The 21,664-nt window shown below is 43.8% G+C and overlaps 1 long non-coding RNA gene across 1 annotated transcript; it reads left to right on the forward strand.

Moving 5' to 3' along the window:
• The first annotated feature begins 16,197 nt into the window (after window positions 1–16,197).
• On the forward strand, window positions 16,198–18,842 carry LOC140601461 (uncharacterized). The gene is made up of 3 exons (XR_012004450.1): window positions 16,198–16,949; window positions 18,002–18,167; window positions 18,287–18,842. It is a non-coding gene; the product is annotated as an uncharacterized lncRNA (long non-coding RNA).
• The last annotated feature ends 2,822 nt before the right edge of the window (window positions 18,843–21,664 follow it).

Raw genomic sequence — 21,664 nt, forward strand, 5'->3', positions numbered from 1 at the left:
TAAATAAATAATTTTTTAAAAATTAGAACTTTTTTTGAAATCTTGTCTTCAACCCCACAATTTTGGGAGAGCAATTTAAGTGATCACTTTCATTTCTAAAAATTAGTTTTAGCATAGGAAAGTGGACCAGGTTACTCCTTGCCAGATGAGTTTCCCAAAGATATAATTTCACTATGAATGAGCAAATTTGATAGTGTATTTGCATAGTTGTGAAGATTCTTGCAGAGAAGTACCCAAATGGGTTAAAGAGCTCATGATACTTTCTTTTTAAAAAAGATTTTATTTATTTATTAGTGAGAGAGAGACAGAGAGAGAGAGAGAGAGAGAGCAAGGGAAGAGGCAGAGGGAAAGAGAGAATCTCAAACAAACTTTGCGCTGAGCAGGGAGCCTGACATGGGGCTCCATCTCACAACTCTGAGATCATGACTTGAACCAAATTCAAGAGTCAGATGCTTAACTGACTGAGCCACCAGGCACCCTGCATATGATATTTCTTTGATTCCGTCTTTGCTGGTGACTTGGGGTAAGCATTTTTTGTTGGATGATATGAGTAATTTAACAATTTTACAACTGTTTTTCCCATCTGCAAATAAAGACACTAACATTATACACCAACTAATCTTAATTTATCAGAACCAATGAATGTTATGACTATTATGTGTCTAATGCACTGAATTTTATGCTTTCAGCCATGGGTGTGAATCCAATTCACTAGGCCACGATATGTTCCATTTTGTTTCTTATTTATCAGCACAATTCCTGGTGAATTATTTAGGTACTCCATTGTGCAAATTTTGCTACTTTGGAAACTTATTTAAGTTTGATAACAAGGTCAGTGTTAGTGCTGACCACTTCAGGAGCTCTGTTTCACAGCCGGTCTTACTAATTTTGACCTGTCTGTTTTAAATTTTTCAAGACTTCTCAACAAACAAAACTAAGCCATTTCCTGGAGTTGTGCCTGTGATGGACACCATGCCCAAAAGTTCTCCAATCACACCAAAGTCTCTTTGGAACCATAAATAAATATAGCTGACTGGGTGGTATTATTTTAACTGGGCTCTTATAAGCCTTTCTAGGAAATGCCACAAATGATTGAACTTTTTCACACAACCTGTCCTGTAAGTTCTCAGCCATGTCGTCATCTTGCTGAGCAACAGTATTTCTGTTTAGTCTTCCATTTGCAAATACTTGTTTTTTTGTTCGAGGCATGAATTTCCTTTGTCCTCAGTAGATACTCTTTTACAAACCCACCATTCATAAGTTTTCAGTGCCTGAGCTGTATTCTCACCTGTTTTACTCCATAACTTCGTTTCACAGTTGGATCACTTATTTTATGTGCATTGAAAAATTAAACGCGTTGAAACTTCAGTCCTTTGTTTTCAGATCCTTAAGTTTCAGTATAGCCGCCACAGCCTCTTTGGTTGAATTCTTTAGATACCAACCCACTTTATTTGCTTGTCAAATTTGGAAGAATATTTTTAATTTCTACAAACAAACCAAAAAAGCCATTTTCCATTTTTCTGCAAATTCATGGCCTTCTCCGGTCTCTTTTGTTTCCCTGCTTTTGATGGAATTATGGATATAAAAGAAATAAGGTGACTTTCTTCTTAAGTCTATTGTGAGAAAACAGTTAAGCACAATAAGTGACTACAGAACCTCAGTCTGAGTGACAGGAAGAGAATAGGGAGTGGCAAGGAGTACGGCAATATGGGAAACTGCTCAGTTCCAGCAGACTCATCCTTTGCTGGAATGTGCCTCCAGTGTTGCCAGATCTTCTAAATTTTTAAAATATAAAAAAGATGTAATGTACATATTAAAAAGTATGGATTTAAAGAGTATAGCTTGATGAACTTTTCACAAAAGTGAAATGGAACATGGTGGCATAGCCTGCAGCTAGATCAAGAAACAGAACACTGTCAGGCCCCATAGGCACCCTCACATTCCCTTCCAGTTGAGATCTTTTACTTTCTTAAGAAAAAAAAATCTGAATTCACATGTGGACTCTCAATTTCCACATTTTGTCAAGTAATTCAAAACATTTAAAAACCTCATGGCCAAACTAAACACATATTCTCACCAGAGTCAGACCAGAGGACTCCAGTTTGGAGTCTTGGGGTTTTGTGTGTGTGTGTGTGTGTGTGTGTGTGTGTGTCTGGCACCCCACACCACTCTTTTCTTCCATCTAGAAGAGTGAGTGTGTTTGTGCTACACGATCTCAGTCATGATTGACTGGGGTCTTTCTCTGGGATTTTGGGAGTGGACACTGAAATACTCTTCAGCTGGGTAGTGATGCTAAAAATGAGAGCTTCTGTAGCCCCAGGGCTAGAACAGGCTCTATTCCACTGTGTCCGTGGAGCAGCAGAGAGAGCCGGTGTCCAGAGAGAAAAATAAAGCATATGTGCAGAGAGAACAGAGAGAAAGCATATGGCAAGAGGGACTGAAAGAGGGGAGAAGCTGCTTTGGTTCCCCAAAAGCTTTCTAGCTTTTCAACTCTTGATTCTAGCCTGTCTGAAGCCAGGAGATAGCAGGGATTGAGGAGCTAAGTAGGCCAGTAGGCTTCTCTAAGAATTCAGGAGGAACAATCACATGGGTAAATCACAGCAAGAGATGCAAGTGACACAAATATTTAAGAGATGTTGGAAATTGGATTATCACCCCCAATTCTTCACTCCCTTGCTGTAATAGAATTATATGGCCATGCCCTGTGCCATATGACTTTACATACACCCTACTGGAATAAGTGGAGCATATATTCTCATCCCTCTGATTTGGGGCTTGGCCAGTTGACTTGGCTTGGCAAATAGAATGGGGTGGACTTGACAATGGCTAGTTCTGGGTCGAGGCCTTAAGAGTCATAGGGAATTTTCATTAGACTTTTCTTGTGCTTCCCCCATCTGTAATGAGAAGAACCTGCCCTACGTAGCTGCTGGTCCCAGAATGAATGACATATAGAACTGATCTATACCTGACCTAGACACTGGATCAGTCACTCCACCCCATCCACAGGCTATGGGTGAAAAAAAAACAACAACAACCCTGTTCTTATAAGACATCAAATTGGGGGGGGGGTGTTTATTACATAGTATTTTCACAACAATAGCTGACTAATACAGAGGAGAACTGGATTCTAGCAGAATTAGGTGCTACGAATCAAGGCAGAAGAAGTCTGGCTATACCAGAGTGGATAAGGCCTGGAGCAGGAAGGAAGAACTCAGACTCAGAGGCAACATGAGCAGTAATGTCAGCTCTTAGAGGTCATTGCAGAGGGCACCAGATCCTTGTCTGATTGGAAGAGGGAAATGAGAGTGGTCTGGGGGAAGTAACTGTCACCTCATTGATCATCTGGCTTGTAGGAAAATCAGAAGGAACACAGCAGCCAAGCAGTTATAACTGAGCTGGTGACATTATTCTAAGGCATCAGGTCTGTTCGAACTTGATTACTCCCACCCCTTAGTCCAGCTTGGTCAGACTTACTCAGGAGCTGCGAGCATTGGTGGACCTGGCTGTAACGATTCTGGGAAAGTAGCAGCAGGAAAAATACAATGGGAGAGGGCAAGAGCAGTACTGCAGCTCCCAAATGCTCGAAGCAGTGTGAGTGTGTCTGTGTGTATGTGTGCGTCTGTGATGGCTCATCTGTTATAAACCTGATAGTTACCTTCTGTCCACCTGTTTGCTATTCTTGTTAACAGCTCAACCTAGAGTGGGTTTGAGGCTGGGAAGCTATTCCATATTATGACCATGTTCACCAGCTCTCTGGGAACTTAGAGCTTCAGGTGAAGCCCATGAAACTAGACCAGTAGGACAACTGGATAAGCACGGCAGGAACTCGTGGCTGGTGGCTTCCATCACCACAACAGGAGATGCTGGGCAGGAGCAAAAACAGAGAGTGTTTCTGGTTTTCTTTCTTGAAATTCCTTTTCCCGGGCGTATCCAACCTCAGGAAGCTCTTGTCATCTCCTAATTGAGGCAGATGAAGATGGCAGTTCTGCAGGGAGGCGTTTCCACTTAATCAAGGCCAGTCATACCCAAGTTCTAGGATTAGGCAGCGATCTGCAGATCTGCACAGTTGCTCGGGCAGCCTGTTTTCTGTCTTCACTACCTTGTTATCTGGCCCTTCTCTGAATTCCTGTAGCTTTTCCAGGACTTAAACAATGAGATTAACAGCTATCATTTTTGAATGCCTCCCATATGCTAGGCTCTCTAGTGGATCTTTTACAAATATTATTGATAATAACAACAGTGAAGATAGCTAATATTTATTAAGCATTTACTATGTACCGGGCACTGTGCCAAGCCCTGTACATGTATTAACTTATCAAGAATCTTCACAATGAGGCAACGTGGGCCTCATTACTTTTACATATGAGTAATACATGGTGGAGTCAGGATTTGGATCTAGATTGGTCTGACTCTGGGGCCTTTGCTTTTTTTAAATTCACGATTCTGTCCTGCTTGGTCTTGCTGTCTAGCCATGCCAATTAATTACTAAGGTGCCATCTAATTACCAAGATAGCCTGGGAAGATATGAAGGGCTGGGTCATAGGTTAGGAGGGTGAACGCAGTGTGGTGGCTATCCCCACGTAGAAGTCTCATGAGAGGCTCATAACAAGGGTAGGGCCAATGTCCAACAGGAAGCATGGGAAGGCTCCAAAAGGTGAGTGGAGCAGAGAGATGGACAGTTCAGAATGTCATATGTCCTAATAGGCAGTTGAGTGATGCAGGAGCCTGCCAACAGAGGGCAGGCCCTGGTTGTTGGACAGGGATCCATGGCTAGGACACTGTGCCCTGGAGAAAATGGGGCTGACCAGGGCACAGGCTAGAGTTCTGGCTCTGCCCTTTACTAACTTCTAGGCAAATTACTGACCTCCCTTGAGATTCAGTCTCCTTATCTATAAACTAGATATAGAGAACATTGCCTCCTTCATAGGGTTGATATGGTAACTAAATGAAACAACAAATATGAAGTACCAGTGGTAGTGCCCTTGTAGTGAGCACCAAGGAAGTGCCCACTACATGGATGGCTGTGTTTTAAAGACAGTGACTCAGGCACAGTGAAAAGACAAGGCAAGACTCAGTCTGTCATAACTGAGAATCAAGTGAAACGTCAGAGGAACAGCATCCTAAAGTTCCTTCTGATGGAGATCAATGTTTTAGAGACTGCAATGGAGTCAAATAACTTCAGTCCCATATAGAGGAGAGTGGCTGAACTGGAAGCACATCTTCCTCTTTTCATACATGGGTTTCATACCCAGTCCCATACAGCTGAATGGCTCTTGTTCAGGGCTTTGGACTCTCAGTTCAATGCTCTTTCAATGTATGGTGCTGCTGGCAAATAAACACCTGACATAAACTGTAGACCACCTGTCAGTGGTGCATTCATCGTAGTGGTTTTAAAACACGTCTGAAATTCTTTGGCACTCCTCCCATCAGAAACTAGCACTGAATTCCTCTTTCCTTGAACGTGGGCTGGATGTGGTGACTGGCTTCTAAGAAAGAGAACGTGGTGAAAGTGGCGCTGTGAGTCTTCCAGGGCTGGGTTAGTAAAGGTGATTACAACTTTCTGTTTGGCTCTGTCTCTTGGGATGTTCATTCTTGGAAGCCGCTGCTATGCTAAGAGGAAGTTCAGGGCACATGGAGAAACCACGTTAAATGTTTGGTCCATCGGCAGCTCCAGCTAAGGTTCTAGCTCTCAGCTGGTATTAGTCACCAGACAAGTGAGTGAGCTAGACTTCAGGTGATTTGATCTAGCCTTGGAGCCACTCCAGCTGACACTAAGTAAAGCAGGGATGACTTGTCCCCACCAAGCCCTGCCCAAATTACTGATGAATGAAAAAAAAAGGGTTGTTGTTTTAAGCCATCATGATGTGAGGTTGTTTGTTACACAGCAAGAAGCAAATGAAACATGCACATACATAGTGGCAGGGAAGCAGTTGGACATAGTGCTTTAGAGTTTGTATTTTGGCATCAGAGAGCTGACTCAAAGTTTACCTCTATTATTTGCTTGCTGGGCAATGTTCATAACAATCTTGAGACTGTTTTGCCCCCTGTAAGATGGTGATAATAACCATATTAATTTTATTTATTTATTTATAAGATTTTATTTATTTATTCATGAGACACACACACACACACACACACACAGAGGCAGAGACACAGGCAGAGGGAGAAGCAGGCTCCACACAGGGAGCCCAATGTGGGACTCGATCCCAGGTCTCCAGGATCATGCCCCGGGCTGCAGGCGGTGGTAAACCGCTGCGCCACTGGGGCTGCCCCCATATTAATTTTATGGGTTGTTTCATTAGTTTACTAGGGCTGCCATAACAAAATACCACAGACTGAGTGGCTTAAAAACACCCAGAAATTGATTTTCTCAGTTTCAGAGGCTAGAAGCTCAAAATGAGAGTGTTAGTAGGTTTGTTTTCTTCTGAAGCCTCTTTCCTTGTAGATGGCTGCCTTCTTGCTGTTGTCCTCACATGGTCTTTCCTCTGTGAGCATGTCTGTCTTTGTCTACATTTCCTCTTCTTCTAAGGACACCAGTCATACTGGGTTAGGGCCCACCCTAAAGACCTCATTTTAACTTAGTTGCTTCTTTAAAGAGCCTATCTCTAAATATAGTCACATTTTGATGCACAGGGTATATAATTCAGCACATAATCATTGTTATGATGCTTAAAAGAACTAGATAAATATAAAAAATAGGTTAGTGGTGGACACATAATAAGTGTTTAATAATTATGGCCATCACTATCACCATATATATGACATCAACATGATGATACTTGATGCCCGAGGGGAAATTGTCTCTCTCCTTTACTTGGATGATAAGAGAAGACAGCTCCTACCAAGCACAGTTTGTCTCTCAGACCTCCAGCTTGGCCCCCTAGCTTGTTGATGGGGGCAAGAAGGAGCTGAGGAGTGTCCTCTGAAGGGAGGGTCAGCAGCATTTCCTGACCCTGCCGAGGCAGCTGCTTCCTCTGGTGACCCTTGGGAGGGGCTCCCTGCTTGAGCCTGGGAAAAGGTCCCAGGGCAGTCCCAGGGCAGTCCCAGGGCAAACCCAGGTAAGGAAATGTAAGACTGAGATGGTATCCAAACCAGGAGCCACGGTCTATCTGAAATTGACTACGTGCTCCAGAGCTGACCCTCAGAGTTGGTCCCACTGGAGGCAATTTGGAAAAGGTATTTTAGAGAGAAAGTCCTGATTCAGAGAACCTTTCTGCCAAGTCCTTTGTTTTCCTAATGTTGCCGCTGTGTCTGGAGCTGAATTTTCAAAATGGCATTTTCCTGGAAAGGATTTTTTGGTCTTTTTTGGAAATGTCTCATGTAAAACAAGATCACCAGTGGGCTGTTGGGTCTAGTCTCTCAGGAGCAAGTTTGGAAACGGAGTGGGGGAGGGGGAGACAGAATGGGAAAAGGAACAAAAACATAGAGAGGGAAAGCAGGATGGGACAATGGGGCCCACATTCCTGTGTTAGAAACAGGCCCAAGGCTCAGGATTTATTCCAATGGGTCAAGCATCATGAGAGGAAGGGGGGAAGTGGGCCCTGCTGGCAAGGCTATGGGAATGTCCCCTGAGAACCTGCTGGCACCATGATCATAGTCTCTATTCATCATACAAATGGGCCTGTCTCTGGGCCTCCCATCTGTCTCCCTTTCTGGTCTTGCATGAAGGGGTAGGGGCAAGAGATACAGCAGGCTCTGATGAGGGCTGAGGCCAGGTATCCTCCATTAGATTTGATTTTCTTCCTGAAGAGAGGGACTCCAGGTGGCATTCATTCTAGTGGCTCTGTCTTACTCTGTCCTGGCTGCTATAATAAAGTACCATAAACAGGGTGGCTTATAAACAACAGATATGTACCTCTTACAGTTCTGGAGCTGGAGGCTCAAGATCAAGGTGCTGGAAGATTTGGTGTCTGGTGAGAGCCTTCTTCCTGTCTCATAGATGGCTATCTTCTGTGGAAGGGGCAAGGGAGCTCTCCTAAGTCTCTTCTATAAGGGCACTAACCCCTTCATGAGGTTTCCACCTTCGTGATCTAATTGCCCCTGAAGGCCGCACCTTTGAATACCATCACATTGGGGCTTGGAATTTTAACCCATGAACTTTGGAGGGATATGAAACATCTAGTCCATAGGTTCCATGAGGGCCTGGCTGTGTCTTATCAGACTGGTACCCAAGTACAGGGACCCTCTTTGATATAAGAAATCCCTAGGCCTGGGGATCTCATTCCCTTGCTTGATAGAGAAGCTTGCTTGATAGACCTTACCGACCCAGTGACCTACTCACAATCTTGCTTCTCCACCCCTGTAAGCAGCACGGGCAAGATGTGCTGACAGTAGGCCTTACCCTGGGCAGGCTAGCCACCGCCTTCCTCCAGGCCCAGGGCCAGGGTAATTGCTGTGGCCAAGTGGAATGTCTGTGGCAGGGAGACTCTTGGAAGCTCTTTGCAGAGCTGGCTTCCATCCTCTGGGCTCCTGTGTTACTCTTCTGTCCATTCCTCACCCTGCCCTTGCCTCTCTCAGTGCCAGCCTCAAGTGTCCTGGATTGAGGTGACCCTGTGCCTCAGAATGAAGTTTGGGAAAAGAACAGAGCAATGGGAATGTAAAAATCATTGAATCTTAGAACTGGAAGCCACTTTAGAGGTTATTTTATCTATTGTCTTATTGGGACCATTCATTCATTCATTCATTCACTCACTCAATAGAACCCTACTGATGCCAGTTCTATGCCAAACTCTGCTCTAGATATTGGGTATACAGCAGTGAACAAAACAGACACGGTTTCTACCCTCATGGAGTGATGTGTCTGATTCTTGCAAATCCAGCAGCATCTTCATTCAGTGTCCTACAGATTCTGCAAAACCTCTATGTTTTTGGTGCTCTCTCCCAAGGTGGCCCATTTCTATTTTGGACATCTCTGAGTCAATGTCCTTCCTTTCTGTAATCTCCACTCATTTGCCTTATCCTGCTTTCAGATAAAATCTCTCACTCTGATGGTAAGTTTGGCAACTCTTGCCTTTCTTTCTTTCTTTCTTTCTTTCTTTCTTTCTTTCTTTCTTTCTTTCTTTCTTTCTTCTTTTCTTTTCTTTTCTTTTCTTTTCTTTTCTTTTCTTTTCTTTTCTTTTCTTTCTTCCTTTCTTCCTTTCTTCCTTTCTTTCTCTTCTTTCTTGGAACCCAGAGATTTTGCTTTATATTTATAAGCATAGCTATGTTTATAATTTTTTTTTCTATATTTTGCTAGTATGGATTTGTAGAAGAATCAGAAGTTCACATTAGCTCATTCTGAAAGGCCGTTCCATTTTTTGAAGCTCTTGGGCCCCTTGCTAGGTCTTCTCTGCCCTCTTGTCCCTCACACAATGAAGTGTCTTATCCTAATTGTCCTTCTTTCATGCTCTTCCAGTTTGTTCATGCCCTTCTTAAAGAGTAGGACCCCTGACAGAGCTGGGTTCTCCAGGTGTGGCCAGACCAAGAGGTCAGAGGCTATTGTCACTCCACAGTCCAGACATCACACTGCTCTCCATGAGGTCTAAGGCCCCAGCAACTAGTTGGGCTAAAACACCACAGTATTGGCTAAGATTGAGCTTACAAAAACCTGTTGGGGCTGAAAAAGAAGAAGAACAGCCATGAGATGCTGGGAGGGTGTCAAAGAGTCAAATAGGATTTGAGGGAGTTAAAACAAAGGAGATGTTGCCCTGTCTGTGAAGCTCTGGGGAGATATTCCCCAGCCCTGTCTCAGGATTAATGACCTAATGGCAGAAAAGCTCAGGAGACTGGCCTCACAGTGTTTTCTTAATTTATTTAGGTTATTATTTGCCCTTGGTCTACTTTTTTTGTCAGGTCTAGATTTTCTTCTTTAGGTTGTTGTGTAAGCACCTTAAATATCTGATTAGAAACCTTGCTGTGTTCTGTTTGGTGTGGTTTGTTCTGATAAGCTTGGATTTTATAACCCCTAGGTCTTTTGTAGAGAAGCTGGGAAGCAGGGACCTGTAGTCAGATGGAGATAGTTGCTATGGAATATTTATTTAGTAGATCAGGAATTGTACCAGTTTTCACCTCAAAAGGGGGCTGGGGAGAAGAAATGGTTGGCCCTGGGTGGGGGGAGAGGGGGGCTGGAGGGAGGGAGTGAGGGAAGGAGAGAGAGAGAGAGAGAGAGAGAGAGAGAGAGAGAGAGACTGATCAGATAGAAAGAAACTTGTCATGTGATTTTTCCAAATCCCTTAACCTCTCTGGGTCTCAATGTTTTTTTTATCTGTAAACATAAAGCATTGACTTTGACCCCCTGCCTTAAATGATTTGAACTCTGATTCCTCTGGTAGAGAAAAGATAGTGTGAGGGTCATGCTCCTGGGAAGAGAAAATACTGCATATCTCTCTTATCATGGAGCTCAATGTCTCAGAAAAGCAGTTTTTAATTCTTAAAGTAATAATTATAGTAAACTTCCATATGGTACTCATGATGGGCCTGACACTGTTCTCATCTCTCATTTATTTCATCCTCATAGCATCCCTAGGATCTAGGTACAGTCATTATCTTCATGTTGGAGCTAAGTGTGACTTAGCTAAGTAAGTGGTAGGTGATGTGTCCAAGATCCCACAACTAGAATATGCCAGAGTGGGAACTCAAACACTAGCCATTTGGCCACAGTTAGTGCTGATAGCTTGTACATTTAAGAGCCAAGAGGCAAGGAGCTTAAAGAGTTCTGAAAAAAACCCAAAGACACTTTGAAAATCCTTGGAAAAAGAAAGAAAAAGGGGAGATAGCATGTAATAGGGGACTTGACTTAGTCTTACTTGAAGGGCTTCCCAAGAAACTATCTATTGACCAAGATCTGGGGGATGAGAAGACAGTAACTAGATAGGATGAGAGGGTAGATCCTGGCAGGCAGCAGGATCAGAATATGCTGAGGGAACAGAGTACAGTCAAGAATTGGAAGTTGTTTTTGTACCTGTAGCCCAGGGAGTGAATGAGTATGGGGCAAAATATGGAGAGGAAGGTGAGTAGGGTCCAGCCCGTGCAGGGTTCTCTGCATCTCTGTCTGTCGCAACCTTTCTCAACTTTGGCATCATTGACATTTGGAGTTAGACAAGTCTTCATTGTGGATCTTGTCCTATGTTTTGTAGGATGTTTAGTAGCATCTCTGGCCTCTGCCCTGTAGATGCCAGTAGGATCCCCCACCCCCCCAAAGTTGTGATAATCACAAATGTCTCCAAACATTGTTGAATGTCCCCTGGGGGGGGGGGGGGTTGCAAAGTTGCCTCCAGTTGAAAACCAATGAACTAGATATTTCACTTTTTGATATTTGTTTTTTTTCATTGTCAAAAGATGGAGTCATGGGGTCACTTTATAGATATGAACATGGACCTGAGTCTCCTTTGGCCAGGTCATAGCCAGGCCTGACCAGGTAGGTACAGCTTTCTGGAGATCTTCCTTGGAAACCATACTGTTCAGATAGAGATGCCGTCCTCAGAGTGGACAATGCTAAAATTAGTGCCCCAAACTAGAACATGAAGACTGGAGAACTGCATCAGGCTTAAAGCAAAAACAAAGGGGGGTCTTCACAACCAGGCCCTCTAAAATTTCAACACTACATGATACTTTCCCATTATGCCCATTTCTCTTTCTCCCACAGCCAATGTAGCTGTGTAGGGTTTAACAAAGTAGGCCTTTTACAAAGGAAATTACCTTAAATCAAAAAGAATAGAAACAAGATACTTGGCATTAATGGTAATAATAACCAGATTCCTGTGAAAGGCTAAAATATTGCTACTTTAGTCACTGATTGTTGTGGGAATTTGTACGTTTCAAACCCAATATGAAGCCCTCCTGGAACTTCTTGTCAAGAGTTTTCTGCTGCTGCCAACTAACCCAGGGAAAAGGAGAAAGCATTGTTTTGTCTAGCACCATTCTATCACCAGGAAAACAAAGTTCTAGGCCATCTGCATTTGTTCTTTTCCTTTTCTTTTTTTTCTTTTTTTTTGAATAGTTTAGAGATGCTGCAAATACCACAGTCTGGTCTATTGAGGAGCATGACCCTTACCCAGGATATATTCTGACCCCTTTGCCTTGTTGTTGTAGGAATTCCCTGATTTTCCTTGCCCTCATCCTGTAGGACTTTGAGAGGATAAGGAATGACAAGATTTGACTCAGAAATGATAATGCTAGTGATCCCTGGGTGGCTTAGCAGTTTAGCACCTGCCTTTGGCCCAGGGTGAGATCCTGGATACCTGGGATCGAGTCCCATGTCAGGCTCCCAGCATGGAGCCTGCTTCTCCCTCTGCCTGTGTCTCTGCCTCTCTCTGTGTGTCTTTCATGAATGAATAAATAAATAAAATATTAAAAAAAGAAATGATAATGCTAGAAAGACTGTCCACAAAGAAAACTGCATTAGCCTTTTCCACATTTCCCTATTTCTTGGAACTTCTGCCTTACTTCTTCCTCCAGGGATCCTGAGTCCTGGCTCCGAGGTCACCCCCTCTGAGGGGACTCAGCTCAGAAAGGCACCTTGTCTCTTTGCCTGGAGGTCATCTTGGCCAGACTGTGGTCTGAGCAAGGAGCCAGATCTGTTTCCCCAGGTCATAACTAACTTCCAATTACCCATCTCTCTGGCTAAATTATTATGCCTGTTTCACAGTCAGGAAAGTAGGCAGTGTGGTCAACTCAAAATCAGAGTTGGGCTTTAGGCAAAAAGCCTGAGGTGTCAACATTGCAACAATAGTGAATATTTATTGAATAGTTACTATTAAGTCAACCTATGCCAGACACTCTGTACACGTTATCTCATTTAATTATTACATCATCTCTTTGAGATAAGTACTATTTTTATACTTCTTTTACAGATGAGAAACAAGGCTTAGAAAAATAAATTATTTGCTTAAGGTCACACAGCTTCTAAATGGCAGAGCCAGGGCATTCAGATCCCAAGTGTTATTTGTACTCTCTACCTTTTGTTGCTTCTCTTGACACTTTTGAAGACTTTCTGAAGAGAATTGGAGGGGATTGTTGATGTTCCCAGGGGAACTCCACCTTTGGAACATGTGGAAGCTTTGAGAAGGCCAAATCTCAATTATTTCTGAAAAAGTTGATCTCATCATGGCTTTGGGCTATGCTGGGCTGAGCATGTGCTCTGCTTCCTATTTAAAATAAAATATATCATATTCAAAGAAAGCTTTATAGTTATAAATTTCAGTTTCATTGATCAAGTTCATTATCATCTTTATGGATATGATTTAAAGACAATGTGGATCCTCATCCCTTGGCATCATGATAAACTAAAGTGATTTCTCAGGGCTTTAGTTTCCTTATTTGTAAATGAGGGGTTTGGGTAACATGATCTCTAGAATCTTTTTTGACTCTATGGCCAGTGTCTGTGCACACATGTATCTAGAAGCCCACTTAAAGACCTAGAATGCCTTAGTGAGGTATCAGTCACTTCCCACTGGCTCCTACAATGTAGAATCTGATTTTAGGTGGGCAATCACTATAACTCAGGATTTGCAACCCTGATCATCTGAGCCCTGCGAGAATGCTATTTACACACAATCCCCACCCCTCACTGTCCCAGATCTATATACAGTGAAGGGTACTAACGAAACTAGCTGGTTTGCTGGCGGGAGTTCCTGTTCTCTCCAGGAGGAACATTTAAGCTAGTCTTCCCACTCTGAAGGCAAAAGGTAGACTAAATAATCTCTGTCTTCCATGGACCAGAGCTGAAGGGGGATGTAGGAAGACTTGTCAGTGGAGTTACCATTCCAGTGTATGAGTTTCCTCGGGACAGACTTGGAGAATGCCCAAAGGAGGAGGCACATGAAACCCACAGTGAGGGGAAGCTGGAAGGATGATTTATCTTGGTTAATCCTGGGGGCCTCAGGGAAAACTCTGTCCCAGAAAGGTGCCTCCTCACAAAGCCTGTCAGAACTGATCTCACATGCAGGTGAAGAAGGATCCAGGGGAGGCAGGATGGGCTTAGCTGGGCATGTTCACAGTACAAGAGTACAAAACTTTGCCACAGTGTAGGCGGCATCAAGGGTGTAGTGGGGAGCCAAGTCAGTTATCGTCCAAACAATACTGATGCATAAGAAGTAAGGAGAGAGAAAATTAGTAGAATGATCTAATACTGATATAGGTCAAAGTTATGGCATCCCAACTGGAGGCCAACTTTGATAGAGTCATAAAGATTCAAGAGTGCTTACTGTGTTGTGTAAAAGAGACATTAATTAGTCAACCACAGCTTGTGGGCTAAATATGACCACTGACCCTTTCTGTAAATAGAGTTTACTGAAATATTCATCCATTCATGTATATATTGACTATGACTGCTTTTGTGTTACAGTGGCAGAGTTGAGTGGTTGTGACAGAGATCATATGGTGAACAAAGCCTGACATATTTACTGTCTGCTCCTTTATGGGAAAAGTTTGCTAACCCCCAATGTGGAGGAAAGAGCACGTTGTTCTAAGCCTTGGATCAAACAAATTGGAATCTACACTCGTTTTTATAATCTACCTTTCAAAGTTTTAATTTCACATCTGAGAAATGGGAGACTGTATTACTGGTGCCAACCGACCACTTAGCTCACTAATTATGATAATTTACGACAGTGAATAAAATAATGAATGTGAAAATGCGTGTGAAGCTGTAAAAAGTTATACAAAATGTTCACTATCATTAGGGCTGTTTTCAAAGTATTTGGCAAAAGAGAGTTGGCAAAGAAAGTTGTTTTTTCCTCAATAGAGGTAGAGAGGAAATAAATAATAATGATTGCCAAAGGATGCATTAGCCTTTTTATTTGTGTCAGTTAATGTATAGTTTTGAGGTGATGTAAGCTGTGTTATTAAAACATAAGGGAAAGAAGTAAAATCCACAGCCATCTTGAAGATGAATTGAAGAAATTTGTAAGGTGTGACATACAGCTGGGTATTGTGGTGGTTAGAGGGGATGCAGGCACAGGTCTGAAGGAATGCCTACCCATCTGGGAGCTGCAGAGTGGCACTTGTATATATATATATACACACACACACACACACACATACACACACACACATACCGAAAACAGTATCTAAAAAGACTTTGTGGGGATGGGTGGCTGGTAAAGGAGTAGCCAGAGTGAGAAGACTAACTAGGGAAAGCTTTTTTATTTTTATTTTTTTTAAGATTTTATTTATTTATTCATGACAGACACAGAGAGAGACAGAGACATAGGCAGAGGGAGAAGCAAGCTTCATGCAGGGAGCCCGATGTGGGACTCAATCCCAGGACCCTGGGATTACCACCTGAGCCAAAGGTAGACGCTCAACCACTGAGACACCCAGGCACTCTTAGGGAAAGTTTTTGAATGAGGATCTGTACCTGGGCCGAAAGGAGGTGAGGAGAGAACTCTGGACCCAGAATCTGGCAAACGTTTGCATGTGCTGTTATCAAAAAGCAACAGGGACCTACCTAGTGAGGGCTCTGAAGTAGGGGAGGGACATGATAAAAATGACATTTGATTTAAAAAATTCTTTTAAAAAAAAGATTTTATTTATTCATGAGAGACACAGAGACAGAGACAGAGACAGAGACATAGGCAGAGGGAGAAGCAGGCTCTCTGTGAGGAGCCCAAATGGGGACTCAGAACTGCATCACTACCCCAGCCAAAGGCAGATGCTCAACCACTGAGCCACACAGGCACCCCTAAGAAATTATTTCTAAAGCAAGCTTTTAACTGTTTTGGCAGGGAAGCTGGGGGGCTGGGGGGCTGTTCTCAGGGTCTGCAGGGTGGGCTGGTGTCTTGATGAGGTGGGGCCAGGGCAGAGAACTGTAGGGGAGCCCCTCAGGGGAGACTCTTGGATGTCAGTGATGGTCTGCTCAAGGGGAACATCCACGTGGGGAGGGAAGGGCTCCCTGTGTTCCGAAAGGCAGTCACTCAGCCTGGAAGGGGGGGGGGCTGTGCGGAGGGAAGGGGAAAGGCGCAGCTCTGGAGGAGGCCAGAGGCCCATTCTTCCAGCTGGCTCAGAGTCTCCACCCTGGGGGAGGGATGTGGTGAGAGTGGAGGCCATCCAGCAGAAAGTGACAGGGATGATTAAAGGGATGGAAAATCGGGCCCATGAAGAAAGGTTAAAGGGATTGCCGCTATTTAGCCTGGAGAAGAGAGGCGGGCCGGAATAGCTGCCTTCAAGCCCATGCACGGTTATTAATAGACGCGTGCTAGGCAGCTGCCCAGCGCATCCGCATCCGGGAGGACGGCACCCCTGCAGCCAGCCTGGCACCTCTGGCAGGGAGGGAGAGGGAGAGCGGGAGCGAGAGCGAGAGGCAGGCTCCTGAGAGAGGAAGAGGCATAATTATAAAGGCTCTTTTGTGGTCTCCCAAGTGCCCTCTCCCCTCCCCCTTGTTTTGGCATCTGTCATTATGCTGTGCAAACCACAGCCAGGCCTGTGATGGCACCAATATCTGCTTTCCTGCCCACTCGGAAGGTAATGTGGCTATAAAATTGATGAGTTAGATAAATAGGGTACAAAGGGTGGACTGTGTCTAGCTCTGCAGAGTGCTCTGACTGGTCTCCCAACCCAACCTGGATAAATCATCCTGTCTCCATTCCACCCACCACCTCGGCCTAGACTGTTCCATCTGGGCTCCTTCTGACTGACTCCCCAGGAGTTCCCATTTGCTCTGCCTCTCTGTCTAATTCGTCACTTTGGCAACCTGAGAGCTCTTCTATTTCTTTCCAGGTCAAATATGTCTCATTTCACTTTTTTTTTTTTTTTTAATGTGAAACTCTTCTCAGCAAGCCAGCCTCTTGTTCTCATGGTGAGGCTACAACGTCACACGACCAGCAGGCCAGCATGCCACAGTCTCACCAGATGAGGCCAAGAGACCTTGGCCTAGGGCCTGTCAGATTCCTGTCAGGGTGACCCAGGGCCTCGGCAATGGTGTGACTGTATTTTCCTGATGGACGTGTAAGAGATCCAGTCACGGAAGGAAGGTCAGCTACGAACCACATATCTGGACACTTCAAAATTGGAGCTGAGTGAAGGGTGGGTGGGAGGACGGGGGGAGATACGGGTAATAACCATTAGCCAGAATTTATCACACAAGTGTGATGGAATCTGGCTTCTAGAAAGTCCAGAGCTAACATTATTTGGTTACAGTTCCCTGTGTTCTGAAGGGAATTCATTCAGAGACTGGCATAGTCTCCTCAGTAGGTGAGAGGAACCTGAAGGTCAAATTCTTACTAAGTTCTGTCAGGGAGCAGGGACCTTAGACTTCACCATTTGCCTTTAGCCTTGACAGACATCACACTGACCACGAGGCTCCTTCTTAGGTGGTCAAAGGAGACAAAATGGATGTGTGTGTGTGTGTGTGGCAGGGGGGGGGGGGCAGGGAGGAAGGAGGACTGGGAGAGAAGCAGCCAAGGCATTCCTCAGCCAGAGACTGAGAATGAGCTGAGCCACTCCCTGAACAAAAGTAAATGCTGTTTCCCTTTCTCTGTGGCTGTGGGGACTTCTGGAGAGCACATCTGGTTTGTCTGGATCCCAATGACAGCATGGGGATGGGTACCCAACTGTGGACAGAGTCCTGGGACTGGGCAGCTAGGACAGCAGGTGTCAGAACCGAGTGGAACTGCCCCCACTATTCTCCAGTGGCCACTGCCCTCTTCCTTATCTGTGAAATGAGCATGATCCGTTTCACAGCAGCTGCCTTCTAAGGGCTATTGTGAATATTGAAGAACACAAGGCACATCTAGGGCTCAGCATGCTTGGCACGGACACTCAATACACATTAGCCACCATTATAATAATTTATTTTTGATACGATCCACTGAATGGAATTCATGGAGCAAAGGAATGGCTGTGAGCAGGAAGCCCTGGACGGATGTGATCACGCCTCATTTTAATGGCACTCTCTCCCCAACACCAGCCCCCCTGCAGGTCAGTGGCAGTGGCCAGCTCCGGAGGGATCAGCTGCCCACCTTGCATTTAACCTTTGTTTGTTCTTTGTCATTATTTTTCCTGTTCTCCTCCTCCTCCTCAAAAGAAAGGACAAGGCATAGGGATCCTTGGTTCTACAAAGAGGCGGGCCCAACTCTTGCTGGATTCCACTGGAAAAATCAGAACAATTCCTATTATTTTCGGTTCCCAGACCTTGAATATGTCAGGCTTCAGGTTCACTTCCTACGTGTCTCTCGTCGCCGGATCTGCAAGTAATTTAACCTTGTTTTCATAGAGCGCAAAGACGTTCCGCTTGTTTACACTGGAGACAAATTTTCCTCAATTGACGCAATCCTATTGATTAAATAATGACTTTCTTCCTCATTTAAAGGTAATTTCGGCTGGTATCATGACACGGAGGAGAAAAGTGAATGCCTTTTCTGTCCTGCTGTGTGAATGGCAGGCTGTGAGGGCCAAATCCCACCGCCCCCAAGAAAGGCCTTCTCATTTTCCTCACCTGTTCTTGAGCCTGGAGGGTCGGCTGAGTGAAGCTGATGCCCGGACCCCATGAGGAGGTTGGTTAAACATGACAGATCTTGATTAGGGGCATTAAACGGCCTGTATTTGCTCGAAAATGGATGTCAAGCCTGGGCAGGGTAGATGCTCCTTTGTTTTAAAAAATGGATTTGAGGGGGGTTGGGAGGTGGGTAAAATGGGTGAAGAGGGTCAAAAGATACAAACTTCCTGTTATAAAATAAATAAGTCTTGTAGGTGTAACATACAGCATGGTGACTATAGTTAATAATACTGTACTTACTGCATGTTTGAAAATTGCTATTTATGTTTGTAAATCATAAAAGTTCTCACAAGAAAAAAAAAGTGTAACCATGGATGGTGATGGATGTTAACTAGACTTATTGTGATGCTCATTTCACAATACACATAAACATCAAATCATTATATTGTACACCTGAGACTAATATAATGTTATCTAGCAATTATACCTGCCTCAATTTAAAAAAGAAAAAAAAAATTTGGGATGCCTGGGTGGCTCAGTGGTTGAGCGTCTGCCTTTGGGTCAAGGTGTGATCCCGGTGTCCTAGGATCGAGTCCCCCATTGGGCTCCCTGTGGGGAGTCTGCTTCTCCTTCTGCCTATGTCTCTGCCTCTCTCTGTGTGTCTCTCAGGAATAAATAAATAAAATATTAATTTTTTTAATTAAAAAATAAAATTTAAAAATGGATTTGATTTGCTTTTGTGATGATTACATCTAATAAACTAGGACGTGCACATAAACTGTTTTTCAAGATCACATCATATGATAGGATGTGTCATCTAAGCCAAGGATATAAAGTCAAAGGGGAAGGTTGCACACATACCAGGAAGAAGGGCAGAGAACAGCATAATCCAGAAAGGCACCAATATGGGGTGAGGGTGGCCAAAGAGAGTAGATTGCTCTGGGCTAAGTCCTTTAACTTAGTGTGGGGTCAGATTCCTCACTTGTAAAACAGGCGCAGTTGGATCAGAGAATTCCTAAGGCATTTTTCCCATTCAGTGTTCTCTGATACAAGGAAATCTGGAAACTTATTATTTGCTTCTGTTTTAAGGCTTTTCACTGTGTATTCCAACAAGGATAAGTCCAGAGGATGACATTTGGAAGGTTGGGAATCGTCTTTCTCTCTCAACGTCTTTCTGTGAGGTCAGGACAATGGCTTCTGTGTTGACAATGCCAGTTAGAACTAGTTACCACCATATATATTCTACAGGAGAATGTACATTATGCAGCAATTTAAAAAGTAATGTAGAAAAATGTTGAAATCACTTGGAAACGTGTCTCCAAAGGCAAATGGGAGCTAGATGGTAATAAGAGAAAAATGATAGCTTGACATTTTTAAGGTATTTACTATTGCAGGCATTTTTGTTCTTTCTTCACCAGGGATTGGCAGACATTTTCTGTAAGAGCCAGATAGTAAATATTTTAGGCTTATGAGCTGTCATGTGTCTCTTGCAACTATTCAACTTTGCTGTTGTAGCAGAAAAGCAACCATAAGCAAGATGTAAACAACTGTTTGTGGCTATGTTCCAATAAAACTTTATTCATAGACCCTGAAATTTGAATTTCATGTAATTTTCATGTATCACAAAATATTCTTCTTTTGATTTTTTCCAATTATTTAAAATGTAAAAACCATTCTTAGTTCATAGGCCTTCATAATGATAGACAGTGAGCTAGATTTGGCTTACAGGCCATAGTTTACTGACCTCTGTTCTTTACTACAACCCCCTTGAAGGTGGGGGTGGGGAACTATTTTACAGATGAGAAAATCAAGCCTTAAAGAGGTTAGCTAACTTGTCCAAGTTTGCTGGTTATAAGCAATAGAGCTAGAATATAATCCAAAAGGCCAGATTCAAGAGCTTGAACTTTTAACACTTAACACTTCCAGGATAGATAGAGTGGTGGGCTGTGGGGGTTGCTCTCTCTGGCTCTGATTTAACACCGTCATAAAATAATTTTTTAAATTATTGTTATTTTTTCATGGTGGTTTAGATTCAAAACATTGGAGTAAGACTGGTTTCTCACAAGACCAGGAGATACCTGGCTGGCTTAGGAGTCACCTGAGAAAATAGCTCAAAAGAAGAACTTGGCAGGCAGTGGAGGGAGGTGGAGAAAACAAAGCGTCAGTTCCATGAACATCAGGACCGAGGGGGAGGCCTGGCCCCCTGATCCAGGAAATTTGGCCTGGGGGTCAGTCAACTCAGCTCCCCCTTGAGATGCACAGAGTTGAGGCTAGGAAGAAAGAGAGAGCCTGCCTTGCCTCTACCACCTTCCATTTCTGTTCTTTAAGATGAAGCACCTTGAGCCTTCTCTAATGCTTCCTGTAGACCTTGTCTCCAGAGCTAAACTGTTACCTCCTGGAGGGAAGTCTGTGTCTTCTCCTGTCTTCTCCACCCTTCTGTGGTCTGTGCACATGGGGATGCGGGTAAGTGAAGCCTTCCGACTCCAGAACGGAGTGCTTCAGTAAGTCATGAGCTACCAGCTTCTGGAAGTGAGTGGGGTGCTTGCTCTCAGGTGACGCTGGCACAGAGGATGGGAAGTGAGAGTATAAGAGGGTTCAGAGATGGACCCACCCATGTAATAAACATAAAATAAAGTACCTATGTGTGTCAGATCCAAAGCCAGGAGACTCCACATCTATTATTTCCTTTGATTCCCATAGCTGAGTTCTGAGAGAGGTATCATGATCCCATTAGATAGATGAGAAAACTAAGAAGAGTTTGTCACTTTCCTGAAGGGATGCAGCAAAGGGAGACAGAATTAGTTCACTCTGCTCTCTGGCTCCCATCATAGGCCCTTCTATTGGGCTGTGCAGAGCAATGGGCAGCCCTTCTTCTCTGACTCTTGGTAGCTATGTGGCTTGAACAAATTACATGACCCCTCTGAGTCTCAGTTTCTTCACCTGTTTATGGTTATACCTACTTTTGAGGGTTGTCCTGAAACAAAAAGTGGTATCATATGAAGGTGCCTAAAAGAGTTCTAGGCATAGAACATGTTATATGCATGGTTGCTTTCTTCCTTCTGCTTCAAGATGATGTGGTTTTGTGAAGTTGACTGAATAATCAATCTTGCTCAGTTTGAGGTTTTCAGGGCCTAGCAGAAAGCCAGGCATGGAGCAGACACTTAATAAATATTTGTTGAATGAATGGATACACAATGCTTACATCTACTGATGCCAGCCATCTGGATACTTAGAAGCCTAAATGGATGGACC

This window comes from Canis lupus, chromosome 12 (genome assembly GCF_048164855.1).
Source record: "Canis lupus baileyi chromosome 12, mCanLup2.hap1, whole genome shotgun sequence".
NCBI lineage: Eukaryota > Metazoa > Chordata > Mammalia > Carnivora > Canidae > Canis > Canis lupus.